This window comes from Scylla paramamosain, chromosome 9 (genome assembly GCF_035594125.1).
Source record: "Scylla paramamosain isolate STU-SP2022 chromosome 9, ASM3559412v1, whole genome shotgun sequence".
Classification (NCBI taxonomy): domain Eukaryota; kingdom Metazoa; phylum Arthropoda; class Malacostraca; order Decapoda; family Portunidae; genus Scylla; species Scylla paramamosain.
In genome coordinates, this window is record NC_087159.1 from 29,120,001 (window position 1) to 29,138,136 (window position 18,136).

At 36.4% G+C, this 18,136-nt stretch overlaps 1 protein-coding gene across 3 annotated transcripts in view; it reads left to right on the forward strand.

The window, feature by feature from the left end:
* The window catches only part of LOC135103842 (guanine nucleotide exchange factor subunit Rich-like), a 59,231-nt gene extending 53,525 nt beyond the window's left edge, over positions 1-5,706 (forward strand). For all 3 annotated transcript variants that reach the window (XM_064010683.1, XM_064010685.1, XM_064010684.1), the window contains one exon: positions 1-5,706. This exon is cut by the window's left edge and continues 7,655 nt beyond it. The gene's annotated coding sequence lies outside the window, so the exon portion shown is untranslated.
* Positions 5,707-18,136: the final 12,430 nt, after the last annotated feature.

An 18,136-nucleotide genomic window follows, 5' to 3' on the forward strand; every position in this document is an offset into this window, starting at 1 on the left:
TTACTTCAGAAGTTTGAAAATTATAGAGTTACTGCAAGTGTCAGAATCATCCATCACTCCTAATCTAAATAGTTGCCCATTCATTTCTGCCATCCTTTTGTTTCTGACAACCTGCAGGATTTCCTGAGTAAACTGCTAACCTGCTTGATGTACATGTTGAGGTAACTGAGGTCAGTACATTTCAATGAGCTCTCACCATTGCTGTGTCAAGCAGAGCTGGGCACTTCCATAATCTCTGCAAATAGTGAAGTCTTCAAATATGGAAGTATAATTTGTTTGTGGATTAATATTTGTGACAAATTGCTTGAAAATTGGTGATTTTGCACTGCAACAGTGCTTCCATAATAAATACAAATCTACCTGCAAACCCACTTTTTTATCTAGTAAAAATTTTATTCATAATATATTAATAATATTTTAAATATATGTTTTACTACAAATATGATTTTATACATCCTATCCAGTACTACAAAAGAATTTACACACTTTATTGTTTGTCAAAATATATATAGTAATATAATATATATAGTAAAATATATAGTAATTAAGTAGATGAAAACCTAGAAATAATCTTTAACTTTGATCCCTTGATTAGGCAAAAATATCTTCAGTCAGAGTTATGTAATGGCATAAAAAATAAAGTTATATGATGTTCTACTTAAGGGGATGCAAATTGCTAGTTTGAGTTTGAATTTGATGACTTGAATTATTGTTAAAAAGTATATGATCTCAAGTCAAGGAGCAAAAGCAATTACTTTTTTGGATTTTAACTCAAATATCCTTAAGAGTGTGCCCCTTGTAACCCCACATGCCATTAGTCCTTCCATTGCGGGAAACAGTTATAGAAATTAATTTACTATTCCACAAGATTACATCCAAGTTTGCAGATATGCATTTGCCTTTTCATATGCAGTGCCCAGCTCTGGTGTTTGAGTTGTTGTACTATTTTTTATTTATTTTTCCTAATGGTTTAATCTTATGTAGTACAATATCAATGAATAATATAACGATTACACACACACACACACACACACACACACACCATGTCATAGTTGCAACAAGGATAAGTTTTGCAGAGACAATGTAACGTCTCAACCTGGTTCTGGGTATAGGCTCCTTGGGTGAAATAATGTGCCTGTGGTGTTGTGTGTCTGCAGTGATGTGTCATGAGATATGTTAGTGTTTGTTGGGTGCCAGACCATATATGAGCAGGGATTACATGTTTTGGCAAGTACAGTAGTAACCATGGGTGCTGAGAGGAAGGGAGTGAGTGGTCCAGAACTCCCAAAAGTTGCTCATCAGAGTTACAGTTAATGTTGAGATTTCACAACTGTTATTTATATTGATTTTGTACATAAATAGGGTTTTCCATCTTTTCAAGATTCTTCTTTTGTAATGCTGAAAGCTTGCTGCTCAGTGGCTGTCTCTTAGGTATTATTGTGCTGAGTCAGCTTGGTGTAGGGACTGTCACACCAGTTTATTTGTTATTGGGACAGCAGCATCTTGCTCACTCACAAATATATAATATTAAACACTTAACTGTTGCATAATTAGTGATTTTGGATGCATGGAAGCATGTAGATGTGGTCTCCAGATATTTCTTACAGACTACAAGTTGTGGCCTGAAAGAGATATAAAGATCTTGAGGGTGTGTATCCCTGAGATGTACTAGCTGTAGACAAGATTGTAATTTATTTTTACAAAGATATCCATGTCTACTGAAAAAATAACTTAAATTCAAGAGTTTTGATTCTTATGATACAAAATCTTGTGCCAATACCAGGACCTGATTAAATATTTTAATATATTTTACAGAAAATGTTGTGAATTGCTTGTTGACTGCTGTAGTTATGACAGATGAGACATGAGCCTCATGGCTAGCGGCATATAGGGTAAACTGCATTTAACATTACTTTGTCTTCCATGGCTGAGAGAATTATGGCAGAAGTCAGCAATTCTGCTGAACAGAAAATACTAAAATATTTTTTTATATCAAAGTAAATGATACGTGATTTTTTTCAATCAGTACTGAACTCTTGGCCTCCATCTCAATCTGGATGTGAGTGAGTTTTGCAGCATTTGTCACAACAAATTGTAGGATTTATACCAATCATAATTTGAAGCTAATTTAGTGAAAAATCTGATGGCCAAGCATTTTACTTATTAATTGCTCTTACTTTCCATGCCCAGAATTCTGGTGAGATTGCAAAGAATGATGGAAATGATGGAAATTGTTGATAAGTAATCAGAAAGCATATGGCTAACGGAGTTCATTAGGTTGTAACATCCATCATTGCCATGGTTCTGTGTTAGTTGGAATATGGAAATTTTTATCTCAAGTTGAGATGAACTGTGGTCAATAATGCTCTTGTCAAGTTGGATGAAAACTGAAGAAAATGTGGACATTGCAACCTCAATTTATTAATGTTAAAAAAAGTTTGAAGTTTTGTATAACTTTTTTTCCCCAGATTTTTATGAGGGCAGAATTTGCATTAAGAAATAAAAGAATCTTTTAGCTCACAGAAAGAAATAAAATAAAAAATTAATAGTAACAAACTACATTTTTCACTTAATTTTTCAGGAATCTTTCATGATAAAGCTCTTATAATTCTTAAAAACTGCAGTGTAATTCTACTTACCCTCCACAATCAAGTAAGGTAGGTTGCAGGCTGCACAGGCTGCAACTTGTTTACAAGTGTGTGGCAGAAATATACAGTTTTATTCTATGAATGACAAACTAGATGTTCAGTCCAGTTAGATTTTCTTTTATTAGGGATTTTCTCTGTTTGGAAAGGAAACTTATGCTCCCGCAAATATTTTTTTGTTCTTTTCCTTTCCTACAATACTGTGCCCCTGTAATTTTATTTGGTTACTGTTTAGACAGTTTACAGACAGTTTTGTCATAATTAATTGCCATCATCTAACTTTTCTTTAATGCAGCTTTTATATGCACCAAAACAGTCAGATAATGATATAAATCACTTCCTGATATCTAGATCCATTATCATAGTAATTTACTTTCTCTTATTATGGACTAAAGTGCACCATCCCATCTCTTATAATTGGATGATTTTTTTTTTTTTTTTTTCCTCTCTTTTTAATTCCAAATCTTAACAGTGAATACTTTCCCTTTCAAATACATCCACTGCTTATTTCAGTAACTGAATGTTACTTAACAAAACCATAAAATTTTACATACCTTTTCTCAGGGTAGAGCATGATTTTTTTTTTTTCTTTTTTTTGCAAAAGCAGATATTTTCTTGTGTCTTCCTGTTAATAATGATTTCTTTGCTGTACAGAGGTAAGGTAACTCCAGACACCACAAATGCAACTACTTGATTTGCTCTCAGAGAAATTCTAAATTCTGTAACTGTCACTTAACTGCATTCAAAATTTTTTAGGCACATCTAAAAGATCTTTCTAGTTGCTTTTTTTTTGTGATTGTAGTGTTTCATGTGCCTGCTTACATAATCTTTACACACTTCTCTGAGAAACATCTACCTAATATGCTAATGCCTTCATACCAAATCCAGTCTTACACAGAATAGGAACATATGTAATAGTCATCTTAAGGGAGATTGGGCACCTTACATGAAATTGATGAAAAGATATTAATTCAAATCTGATGGAAAATTCTCTGCAATATCAAGACATGTTTGTCATTAAGTGTGAATCACATGTTAAACTTGGCTGGTAATATGTTTTGTTGTAGGAATGAGTTATCATAGCTGTATTATGGTAACTTTCATTAGCATGTTGAGAAGGAAGTTATTTAGGTGTGCTAGTCAGATACTTTGATCATCAGAGCTGCCTAACTTCATTGTGGAGGGAATTATCTCTACATCAAAACTTTTTATGCATTTTTATAATTTTTTTAGTCACTCAGCAGTAATTAACTGAGTTCATACTTTCCCTTTTCAAATATTTCTTTTATGAATGTAAATAAATAAAAAAAACCTCCTCAGCTATTTAGTGATACCCTCAAAACTTTGTACCTAAATCAGTTATCACTAAGTTTTATACAATGTCAAATGAATCATTTATAGTATTTTTATTTATTTATGACATTTGAGGGGCATAATATATGTCCAGATTTACATTATTATTATTATTATTATTATTATTATTATTATTATTATTATTATTATTATTATTATTTTTATTTTTATACATATACATACAAACATTTCTAAAGACCATAACTTTATAAATCATAATTCACCTATACTTGTGATCTTATAACTATTATTGTCTTAGCTAAGTTTTGTAAATTAATAGGTAGGTACCTGATGTCATTGGAAGCTGCAAAGAAATTTAACCTGCCTGATTTTTTTTTCAGTTCTTATTTAGTAGTGACAAATACTGATAGTCCATGGCAGAACACCTGATATAGCTCCCATCTTGGGGTGAGAACCATGTTCCGCATAGTGTACAGATCTCCTTTGGGGGTATTGGTGCTGCTGGAATCAGAAACACACTTTTTGTCAAATATCTGCACTGCATCTAGTGTGGTTCTCTTTGAAAGATTGTCTAGGCCAGTCAGAAATACTTGCTTTATGATCCTAGACTCAAAAACATTAATTTTATTGATGAAAACGTTAAAATGTTATCCATAAACTGCTTCACTCAGGATAATTGACTGGGCACATGTGCAGCTTTCTTTGTGTGCATCAGGAGAGTGGCAGCATTGGTAAATGCAATACATGGTGTGCCCATAATAAGTTAGTGGCCTCTCATTACTTGTGGAGAATCACACTCGCATCTGTACAGGGATTGCTGGATTCAATGTTCATTTTGTACTGACTAGATATTTTGGGAATGATTTTTACAGCATTGATAATGTTTTTTTCATCCTTAGGTGAGATGAAAATTGGAGGAATAATCCATAATCCAGTGTGGATATGTGGGTAAAAGTGAAAAGACAGGCAATGCAAACCTGTAAATGAATAACAGTGGCATAGTGTTGTATCTTCTAGTGGCCAGATATTTTTGTATAAAGAGCACAGATCTTTCTAAAGTAATAACAATTTTGTAAGTCTGAAAGTTCTTTGCAACTTTAAGTGTAGCAGTTTTACAGAAAACTTGGACAAATCAGTTTCCTGTTGGACATGAATTATTACTGATAATGCAATACTAATATATATATATATATATATATATATATATATATATATATATATATATATATATATATATATATATATATATATATATATATATATAAAGTGCAATAATACAAGTAGTCAGTTCTGTTAGTCTTGTGAAAGGAGTAAAACATTTGTTATTAAAAATGAATTTTACCTTATGAAATGCATTACATCCTGTTGTAAGTTGATGGAATTTTTAAATATTCATGTCTTGGCTTTTATGAAGTGGTCAGTTTCATCTCACTGAGGTGGAAAATTTCCTTGGTCAGCAGTAGATCTGCAGCATTTTGCAAGTAGAATTTTAGTATGATATGTACTATGTATATGTATATATATGTATATGTATGGATGAGAACTGTCCACAAAGTTGAACAAATGTACACATACACGCACACACCAACACAATGTACATGCCTGTGCATCTGCATAAACAAATACTGGACAGACCATTTCCCTCCTGCTGTAGCAATACACTGTCACCTTCAAGGTTGTTGTTGTTATTGTTACTCATGCCGTAGCTGCTGCTGCCATGTCAGAATAAATAAAACTATTTTTATTATCTAATGTTTTCTTTGAACTCCTGTCACTCAATACGCTCCTCTCAAATCACTCATTTCCACAGCATGCATTCCTGATTCCTATGCACTATTTCATGGCCAGGCCCATAGATTGGTGTAAGCAGGAAAATATTTTTTAAACCTCTCTTTACATCTGCAGACACAGTTCACTATAGTTCTTACAAGTGACACTTAGGACACACCTACATTTCACAACTATTTCATCTCAGCATCTATCTTACCATGTTTAACTATCACTGTTCCCAGATATTTAAATTCATGCATCACTATTTTCTCACCTCCCATAACCACATAATACCTGCATACAGCTGGCACACTCATCCTGTATGGTATCCTGAAATCATGCACCATTATTCTCATCTCAAACACCATCACCTTACTCTCCCTAACATTTCTGCACTTAACACCTCACACACACCAAGCAGAAATGATCCACCACTCTTAGTTCCTTTTCACTCTTGGTTGCAAGATAGTGTTATCTACAGACATACTATTGCTTATCCCACTTCATTCCTTTTCAGTCTTACAAATAAATTTCCTACTTTACTACTTTAGCTTTTATCTCCTTCATATGGCCATCTATGAAAAATATCAAACACACCAGAGACATCACACATTTCTGTCTCACATTTCACTCCTGTTTCAACAGCAAAACTCTCCAAGCTCACCCTCCACTCTAACACATGTAACTCCATCCTTATAAAAAGCCATAATTCCTTCCATCAACTGCATTCTTATGCAATAAATCCCAAGAACATCCCAAAAGGCTTCCCTATCTATCCCATCATTTGCTCTCTCTCTATTAAATATAGCCAGGTTGATGCTAACATGCAATATGCTAGCACACATTGCATCTAACACAGAGGGTCAGTTTATCTTCAAGCCTTACAGCAACATGTGGGACTCAGAACAGTGATGTGGGATAGGGTAACACTAATGCAGGAGGGAGTGGACCACTGCCATTGGTGCCACCATCACCATCCACACTGATGCTAGTGAGCATCACTATACTGCACCGAAAATCATACATTTAGTAAAAGTTTTGGATTCTGTTTATACTACTCTTGATCAGTATAGCTGTTGTTACTCTAGGTGCCCCCCAATGACTCCCCATCTCCATTCCTAGAATCATCAGAGTGAGTTGAAACCTGACTCACTGTTCAGTAAAGAGAGGAACTGCAGGAATGGAACTGCCAGGAAATTTTTAAGCGAGTGTAAAAGAGGAAAACAGCAACTCTAGAAAATTTGCAAAAATTTAATTGTTCATCTCTCCCTCTGCATAAAAAGACAACTCCATTCCATATCAAATTATGTTGCAAAACTGTGGAAAAGAGTGCATACACCTATCAAGCTAGTGACTGGGATCCTAGAGGTTTTGGCCAGTTAGCAACTACCACTGGACTTCAACCCCAATGATTTCCTGGCAGTTCTGTTCCTGCAGAGTCCCTCTCTTTATTGAACAATGAGTTAGATATGTCAGCTCACTCTGACAGTACTAGGAATGAAGATGAAGAGTTTTCTGAGGACACCGGGAGGGATGACAGTGATAAAGATGTGTGTGATAAGTAGAATAAACAGAAGCCAAAACTTTTTCTAAATGTATGATTGCAGCATTTGTTGTCAGCATTACTGAGAATATAGTATATGGCCAAAAATGTTTTTCACTTGTATGATCAATTATACAATACAGAGCCATTAATTATGTGTGACCATGCAATTAAATAGGATTAACTTTCCATTAAGAAGAAAGGAAGATATACATTGTTTTGTAAAAGATGTGTATTGTATTTTTTTATAAAATTGTGCAATTAAATAAGGATGATATTTAGAGTACTAAGTCACTCAAACTGCATTTGAATTCGTGAAGAAGAGACAGTTATCTGGAAGATGGAACGGGGTTGATAGATGGTGCAACAGAGGTTTTTATGGACTGAAAAAGTGTGCTCTGCCCTAAAAATAAATTTTTGAAGGATCATAAGTCAGAAATTCTGTAGCTTACCTGCATGGGTTATTTAATTTCTGAACGGTTGAGCATCTTGGAAAAAACATGGAAAAATGCAGAATGGTATCAACAGCATAGGAGTGGATAGGGCAGACTTTGGTTTAGTACCTAGATCACTGATGAATAATATAGATTGGGTGACAACATTATACCCCGAGGAACATCACAATTGATAGACTTTGAAGAATAACAGTGACTATCTACTACAGCAGTAATAGAGCTGTCAAAAAGCAAACTGGAGATGAAATTACAGAAAGGACAGAAGCCACAGGTTTGGTTTGGAAATTAAAGCTTTGTACCAGACTCTATTGAATGCTTTCCATGTCTAAGGCAACAGTGAAAGTTTCACCAAATACCTGAAAGAGTATAATCAAAATGGAATCAGACAGTAGTTTAAAGGGTTAGAGTGGAACAAGCAAAAAACTTCAAGCAAGAAGGAAAATTAGAATGTAATGGAACTGGAACAGTTTGACCATGCAAGGGATGAACAAGGCGGCACAGTTACAGAGAACAATAGGAAAAATTCCAACAAATCAACAACCCTTCTGAGGATTAAAGTCAGCAAGGTCATGGAAACATAATTTTGAAGAATATTAACAGAAGGCATGAAATCAATGAAGGGTGGTAGAGAGGGAGGAACAAGCCCTGAATCATCCACCAAGTACTTTTTGCCAACGGTGTGAGAGAAGACTTAAGCTTCAGAAATAGATGAGATGGCATTGGTACCATAGTGCCATCAGGCTGAAAGTGAGAACAGAAAGATGAGAAAAAATTGTTGCAGATATTATGGACTAAGTGCCAGAAGTTATGAGGGGAATTAGACAAGTCTTGACATTTTCTATTGATGCTTTTTTTTTGGGGGGGGGGTTAGTGAAAGAAAAGCCTTGCTATGATTCTGGGCAGCATGGGATGGAAGGTTCAGTGTCATTTGTGGGCTGCCTCTCCATCATGTATACCAAGAGAATAGGCTGAATTAAACCAAGGTTTTTCCCTGCTGAGTACAACCATACTTACACTGGGGTTCCGTTCTGAAAATCCATTTTAAATCGAAAAATTTCTACGTTGGAAATGTGGGAGGAAGGGCTGTGCTGGGCAACAACCTAACTTTGCCTGTTTTACCAGGTAATAAACAACAAGGTGTGGGAGTGAACAACTCACTATTCTTGTACACAGTTGAGAGCACACTTCGGGTCTGTCTGAATCGTTTCACTAATATTGACTGGACCGTTTCTTAGGCATAATGCATTACGCACAATCATTACTATACCCTGTTAACCACACAAGAACACCAAGGGATTCAGGAACAGAGTGCAGCAGATGTACCACGAGGTTGCTGTCAACAATGATTCACTGAAACACTTGCTCAGCCCTCGAGACCCTCGACTCGTCAGGTACGCCATGACACAATCGCCCGGGAATTTTTTATTATTTTTTTTTTCCATATTTTATATCGTAACATCGGAAAATCGTAACTTTGATGATATCAAGTAGGGGAATGGTTGTATAGTAATCATGACTGTAATACATTACACTCATGATTACAATACAGCCTTTCCCCTACTTGATATCTTCAAAGTTACGATTTTCCGTCTTGTAACAAATGGCCGCTCAGACAGTGGCAAACAGTGATAACTATATAGTAGCATTGGATGGATGACATTCTGTTCCTGTACGGCTAGAAACTCGAGGACTGCTAGCCTTTTGATTCTGCCAGGCAGTGAGGTTTCAATGCTTCATTTTCATGACTCATATAATATGTACCATATCCAAGGAACTTAAATAGAATCCTTGACCATACCTATTCTTAGCATGAGGAGAAATAAACCCAATTTATCTCCTGATACATGATTGAAATCCAGGACCTCTCTTTTTTTTTTTTTTTTTTTTTTTTTTTGGACTAAGAGCATCATTCACTAATGGAGGTTTATCAAACTTCTTTGCATCCATATATATATATATATATATATATATATATATATATATATATATATATATATATATATATATATATATATATATATATATATATATATATATATATATATATATTTTTTTTTTTTTTTTTTTTTTTTTTTTTTTACCAGAGTTATTGTTACGTCCTGCACAGATCTCACATGGCTCAAGGCCGACTGTAATGAAATTCACATCACACTTGGCCAACTCTTTATGATCATTTTTGCATGAATCTTCTCTCACAGTAAGTGTTGCATGATATTTCAAGTTATTGTTGATGATTACTGGTAAAATCATGAAATTTCATGCAGCTTACACACCATTTAATCAATTAGCAAAATGTTAAGTGCATCATCAGAATGGTCACAGGTCCTAGTTACATACAGAACATGAAAGTAAATATGATTTACCTTAAATCTGAAATAAAAGGTGAATTACTCAACTAGAGACCGAATGCGGATACCTCTGACTGCCCTGCGTTTCCTGTCTCCCACAATGCCAGTGATTTATTTAGGGTAATGACTTCAGCTTGCTTGAAGTACCTATTTGAGGAGAGTTAGAAAGAAATAAAACTTAAACGATTTTATATGTGATTATATGTCAACGCATAACACTTACTGATAACTTGCTGGAATCGATGGGAATAGGACAATCACTGGCCATCACTCTCTCTCTCTCTCTCTCTCTCTCTCTCTCTCTCTCTCCATACACAAACACGAGTAGACTACAAAGTTCATATACAGCTAATGAAATAATAGTTTGATAAGATTATCAGATTTTGCATCTGAAGTGGGGCGACCATGAGAATGCAGCTCAAACATTACAAAAAAGCGGGGCATTTTGCTGCAAGCGGGACAGTTATTAAAAAAGTGAGACTTCCTCCTAAAAGCAGGACTCTGGTCATCTTATTTAAGACTTATTTAAGTCTATCTTAAACACATACTCACAAAAAAAAAAAAAAAAAATAGCTACTCAGTCCTATACCATATAGGTGATGAATGTATGATAAAACAAAATACCACTCAAACCTGTAAGGTACAAGTTGAGTGTTATATAATGTTATGACGGCATTATGTTATGTGTGTGTGGGTGTGTAATTTGAGTGTTGTGAGATGTTACTGGCACTGCTGGCTGGGTAAGTTGATGGTCACTTGGCCTTTAGAATAGATGATGCTTATTATAAGGCTGTTGTGCCTGCAAGTGACCAATCAGTAACAATTCGAGGTATTAAAAAGCCTCGCAGGAATTCAGGAGCCAGTCTCCATTATGTATCAACGCAGTCTTTGTGTTGTATCGCAAGTCGGGTCATGCCTCCCTCACATATGTTCAATGCCTGTGTGATGTCAGCCTCACATTGTGTGTGTACCACGCATGGGATTCTGCTTCTGGTGAGGGAAACTGGTGCCTGTGGTGACTTGCGAGTCACAAGAAAACTGTGCCTTGTTCTCTGGTGATGAAGTAAACGTCTGTGCTGTGCATGTTAGTTTTTGCATGTCTTTGCTTTGCACTCCACTACTATGTCAAACCCTTTCAATTGGTTCAGCTGCATCATGGCACCTGGAAACAGAGTGAGTGCTGTCCTGATGGCTACTGCCCGTGTAAATTGGTGTCTCCCTGGGTAAGAGTGTTACCAGTGGCTGGACAGCTTTCAGCAGAGACTGGTGTAGGTGATGAGTCCACAACAATTGGTGTCAGGAGTGGGATATTCTGCCTGACAAGTTAGTGCAGTATTTCATAGTCATTCATCATTGTGCTGGGCAAGATGAAGCACCAAGGTGAGGGTGAGATTGTGACACAGGTTGGTGCAAGTGATGACCAGAAACTAGACAAGTTGAACATGATGGCAGTGATAGCACAGAGTGTAAACCAGAAAATAGACACAAAGGGACAAGAAATGTCACAAAGTTGAGCAGAAAATAGACAAACAAGCACAGAGAACAAATGATCAGATGCAGGATTTGCATAAAGTACTGCAAAACGAACTAATGGCGGTAACAAAGGAGGCATGACAGTTTGCACTTGAACTGTAAGAGAGTCTCTGGGACAAGCTGGTTAAACAGCTGGACCAAGGGGAGTAACAGTGAGGCAGTAAGAAGTGCGGGAGCAAGTGGATGTGTTTGCCAGATAGTCAGACCTGTCAATGAAGAGTGCTGTCAAGTTGTCACCATGCCAAGTGAAAAAGATGGAGAGTCTGCTGGCCAAGTATGCAAACATGTTTAGTTAGGGTGACCACAGCCTTGGTTGCATCTCACTCATCAAGCACTCCATAAATATTGCTGACAGCCCACCATTAAAGTAGCCTCCACACTGTCTCACCAACCAAGTGAGAAGAAATGTAGTATATGGTGGATGAAATGGCAACACAGAGAGATAGTGGGGCAGTCAGACTGTCCTTGGTTGTCACCAGTAGTCCTGATAAACAAGAAGGATGGGACAAGACACTTCTGTGTGGACTACTGTGCACTTAATGAAGTGACTGTGAAGAACTCCTGTCCCCTGCTGAGGATTGACGACACTCTGTGGGCACTGGCTAGCGTGCAGTGGCTTTCCACTTCAGATCTTAAGTCTGGATATCATCAGGTAGAGAAGACAAGAAGACTGCATTCTCCTTCAGACAGGATCTGTGACATTTCCAAATGAAGCCCTTTGGTCTGTGCAATGCCCCTAATTGCTCCAAATGCCTAATGGAGAAATGCTGAAGAGGCTACAGTGAAAATTAGCTCTAGTCTACTTTGATGACATCCTGGTAAAGAGGGACATACAAGGAAGAGCTGGACAGGTTGAAAGAAGTACTGCACCACCTGAAAAAGGTGAACCTGAAGCTGAGCCCCAAAACAATGCACTTTCTTCCAACACAAAGTCTCGTTCTTTGGGCACTTTGTGGGGCAAAGTGGCATTCACACAGAACTGCAGAAAGTAGCTGCTGTGGTGGATTGGCCCGTGCCTCCATCAGTGGTGGATATAAGAAGTTTTCTTGGCCTCTGTACCTACTACAGGAGGCTCGTGAAAGAATATGCCACTTTCACTGTGCCACTTTACCAGCTCACCAAAAAGCATGCTCACTTCATGTTGGTCAAACGAGTAGTGGCAGGACTCACAGTGAGCTGACTTGGACCTCACCCCTGTTATATGCTGGCTGGAAATGAATGAGTGGCTAGGAACAAAAGGAGCTGGGCTTAGAGAGTCCTGCCTGAAATGTTATCCTGGATTTGAGTCATGTCTTAGGTTTCCAGAGTACAACACCAGCAACTAGGATGAAGAAAGACTGCACTCATTTAGAAGAATTGGAGGCTGACCACTACCAGAAAGGCAAATACCAGGAAAGATGGGCAATGCATTTTTTTACCAAAGCTGCACTCTGATCAGTTGGATAGTGCATCATGTACAGCAAAAAAGAAAAAAAAAATGTTGGTGAGTTGAGGAGTTTTTGATGTGCAAGGCAAATCTTCCTCTCTAGCCCAGAGATGGAAGATGTGGAAATGATCTTTTAGTCTGTTCATCATGGGTAAAGGTGTGCAGGATGAAGCACAGAAAATTGCATTACTCTTCCATACAGCAGGGCCAGCAGTGCAGGAAATTTACTATGGAATGGTTGGCAAAAACAACAGCAATGGTTATAGTGAGACTGCAAATATTAAGGTCCCCATACATGGTGTGATCTGATCTTGAGACCTGATCAGACAGGCATGCTTAGATGGAAATTCACCACCCACACACGATCCAATTGCACCTCAAGACCAACTGAACCAGTGACAGGAAATGGTGAAGGAAGATCATGATGTCTCTCTGCAGCAAAGAACTGTTTTTGAAGGAAGCTGCTGCAGTAGCCATAACAATGTAAAAGAAGAGAAATTGATCAAAGACAGGCTATTAAAAAGACAAAAGTTTTCTCACATTTCTTTGTTGAATGAATTGAAACTTGCACCAGGGGACCACATTCAGATCACTGAATGGTCAAGAAAATATCCCTTATAACAATTTTTCTTTCAAACAAAATTCAAATAATCTGAGAGGGAAAAAAGGAACTGATAGTCCATATTTTCATAAGAAAAGCAGAGTAAAATAAAAAACTTTCTATAAATGCTAGTCAGTTAAATTATTTTTGTTGCTTTTTTTCTGCAGATTCTTTAAACACATCATCAACATCCAATTTTCAGTCAGCTGGTGCTCAGTTGATAAAATGCCAAATTTCAAAAAAAAGAAAAAAAAAAAGAAATCTATTATAGATCTCAAGTAGTTGTTAATTTTGAACATGTATTATCTGCTTTTTATTTTCCACAAACTTTTTTTTTCTATGAAGCTCCATGAATTCTGTCTAAAATGGCATTGGAGCAGGTCATGATGTTCATCATTTTGCAATGCTGTTAGTGGCAAAACTGACAGTTGGCCTCACAATAAACACACAAGGTGCCAAATTGATGGATCTGAATACCAAACCAACTGTTAGATGGCTGGACAGACTACAATTATACTACACACAATTTAATCTGGTCAGATTCAACCAGATCTGTTCTCCAGTCTCAAGGCCAGATTGGACCATGTGTGGGGCCCTTAGATGATTACTTAACCTCTAAGACAAATGTACTGTTTGAAAGACATGTTTCAACAAATGAATCAGGAATGCACAGAGACAGTGGATCAGTATGTGTGTAGGTTGCAGCAACATAGTGCAACTTGTGACTGGTGAGAAAGAAAAGGAATATATCAGGGGTGATTTAATTGACAAATGATTTTCTTCTAAATTGAGAAGAAAATTTCTATAAGTCTAAGTGACTCTTGAGAAATTGCTGACTTCAACTGACTAGGGTCCAAGAAGCAGTTGACAAACAGATGGAGGTCATGAGAGCAAGTAAACTTATGAACTAAGTCAACAAGATCAATGACATGGACTCTGAAGTAAATGTTGTGAATGGGAGAAGCTGTCAAGGTGGTAGTAAAATTAGACCAACACACAGGAAGTGCAAAAAGGAACACCAGCAGGCAAGAACAAACCAAGAAGTGCTACTGCTGTGTGGGCCTGGGCCATTTTGCAAGAGATGAGTGGGAAATGTGCAGCCAAGGTGGGAGGACAGGACACTTCAGAATTAAGTGATGCACCATTACCATCTCCCTACTAGGTTGGACAACAAGGAGAGAGAACAGCTACCAACATACATCTGGTTGAGGTACACAGCTTGAGGGAGGTAGCAAGGAGTTTGCTTTTTCTGTGGGGACACAGTGGCACTTATCAAGTATAGTGAACTGGTGCAACTCTATGTGGGTGGTATGAATCTTGAAGGTGTTTTGATTGATCCAGGAACCACTTGTGGGGTAAGAAACATGGGAGTGGCTAAAGTCTTACAAAGTAGTGTGCATGACAAGGAAAGATGCAAAAGAACTATTTTCATATGGAAGCAGTAAACTTTTGTCTACTCTTAGAATATTTACAGATGAGATTCATTGTCAGGCTAATATAATCAAAGATTTGTAATATAATTTGTTGTTCTAGAGGGGCCTGAGAGAACTCTTGTGTAAGAATACTGCAGAAACACTGGAGCACACATTTGGAAATGTAAAACCTAAAATATTCTTCTGGATTTGAGTCACACCCTAGATCCCTAGAATATGACAGATACAGAAATTTATTGACAAATTACTATTGCTTTATTGTCTGTGGAATATGTTAGGATAGAAATGGAGCAAGTAAACAAAAGTGGTAAGTGAGTAACATAGTTGATAAAGATGTTGATAAAATATAAAATCTATGAATATAAAACTCAGTGGTAGAACTTTACGCTCGCACATGGAATAAGACTTTGTGCTCTGGTATCACTCATTACTCTTGTTTACTTGCTCCATTTCCATCCTCACATATTCCACAGACAACACAGCAATAGCAATTTGTCAGTATAACTCCATACAGATAATGATAATACATGAAATCTATAAAATAACTGAAAGATATTTTGATGCTCTCATCTCACTATAGTGTGCGTGTGTAGTGGCATCATCCAGGAGCAATTCTGAGAACAAATTCACACAACCCCAGCACTATACAACACATCTACGTACGCTGATCTTTTGTGTAAACTGTAAACTCTTATCATTTGGTAATTTTTGAAATATACTTAGTATTTATTAATTTTGGGTAACCATTTGCATATTATTAAAAAAGACAAGTAATGGAAATGTGAAAGTGAATATTCAGTCCACCTCTAGTAGGTATCAATCAATTATCATTTGCATATTATTTACTGTATCAGGTAAGTAATCTGACTTTTCATATATTATATATTTATTATATAATTCTACACAAACCCAGAACAACTACAATAAATTTGTCATGTCGTGCACTTTACACAGAATATTTTTTTTAAAGGTGTGGCTACAGCTCATACCTGAATGATGATCACTGCTAAACCCAAACTTTGTACTCTAAAGTGTCTCACATCCTACACAGGAGGACATTTATTCACAGAAATTTTGAAAAAAATATATATCATCTGAAGAATTTTAACAATTTACCAGCATGCAAATAAAAAACAGTCATAAACCAGCACTAGCAACAGTGCACCATACACTACAACCACATCCTCAATCCCATTGTTAGTCTGTTATTAAATCAGTCTTACTAAATACTTCCTATTTATTGCTTTGGCTTGGAAAAGAAATGCTGCAAGTTACAAAATTCAATAAGCACTTTTCAAATTATAGCCCTATCCGCTCTGTGAAGTCTGAAAATCTTTAATCTTGAGTAAGTGTTTACCAGCCAGAGCCACCAACTACAGGTATATACAATGTGCTCCATAGTAACCACTATCAAAGTGATTCATTACCACAATATATAAAAATTTGAATTCCTTGAAGTTACTGAAGTCACATCTGGAAAAAGAATAATTTGTGACTATAAAAGAACCAATTAAAGAAAACTAGAGAAAAACTACCAGAAACATCCCAGTACCATCTCTGTTCTTCAAGCCTTGTACACTACAAGATATATAATTCAGAGGCATTAGTTCAATACAGTTTCAGGACTACTGTAAAAAATAAATAAATAAAAATAATGAAAAAAAAAAACACTCTCTGGACAGTTTTACAAATGCCCCTTGATTTTCTTGTAACACTTCCTATCCACTTCTACAAGGTTTGATTCCTCACTAATACCATTCTGTAGCAATTGTTAGGAGTCCAGAAACAGTGATGTTACCTACACAGACCTATGGATCCCATGTCTTTGAGGTAACAATAACAACAGTGGCAGCTACAGCAGCAGTTACAACAATAAGTATAAGTATTCTATCTTTACTACACCTCTTTCACACACATACTCCTTTATCTTATCCATGTACCACCACTACAACTACAAAATTGCAACCACTACTATTACTTCCATAAGTACAACCATGTATACTATCACCACTGCCACCAACACTGCTGACAAATGCATGATCTTAAATTAAAAGTTGACACCCACTAATAATAGATAATTGTGTGTGTGTGTGTGTGTGTGTGTGTGTGTGTGTGTATATATATATATATATATATATATATATATATATATATATATATATATATATATATATATATATATATATATATATATATATATATATACACACAGTGGAACCTTGGTTACTGAATGCCTCCCTTTTCAAACAAATCGGTTTTCTAAAAAAAATTTGAACTCATTATTGCTTTGGTTGTGGTACCATAATTCGGTTCTAGAACAAAGTTACCTGATTTCAAATATTAAAAGACATAGCAAAGACTGCCCATTACTACTAATTCAAAGTTTCTATAAATATTTACTTTGTTTTCATATATTTGGAGGAGAGACACAGATTGTAAGACAGTAATTCAATCTTTAAAATATGGTAAATGTGATCCCGTTGAAGAACCTTGAGGTATACAAACAGTTTTTGGCACTCTGGAGTTATCCCAAGCCACCTGTGGCTCTCTCAATGACCCCTCAACACCATCACTACTGCACAACTGTATTTTTCCAGTAGCTTTTCCCAGCAGCAGGATGTCTAAGTGTTATGATCACTTTCATTTTGGCAGTAAGTGGGTTGCTCCTCTCTGTGTCCATCTGTAAGGCTTCCCTCACTAGATCGGTGACAAAGAGAATAAAACAGAACAGACAAAAAGAATAAACACCATCTTCTGATGAGTTCTCTGTCACTAAGTTCATTCAATACATCCTTTCTGGATAAATAATATGTGAGCTAGAAATGATGTGAAACAGCCATCTTGACTGGGAGCATCTGTCATAAGCCGCTAAGACAGGGTAGATTGGCGTCTGGGAATGGATTAATCCATTCTACATTGATTCCTAAGAGGAAAATTGTTTCGGTTTTCAAACATTTCAGATTTCGAGCAGTATTCAGGAATGAATTAAGTTCTAGAACTGAGGTTCCACTGTGTGTGTGTTTGTGTGTGTGTCTATATACTCGTATATATATATATATATATATATA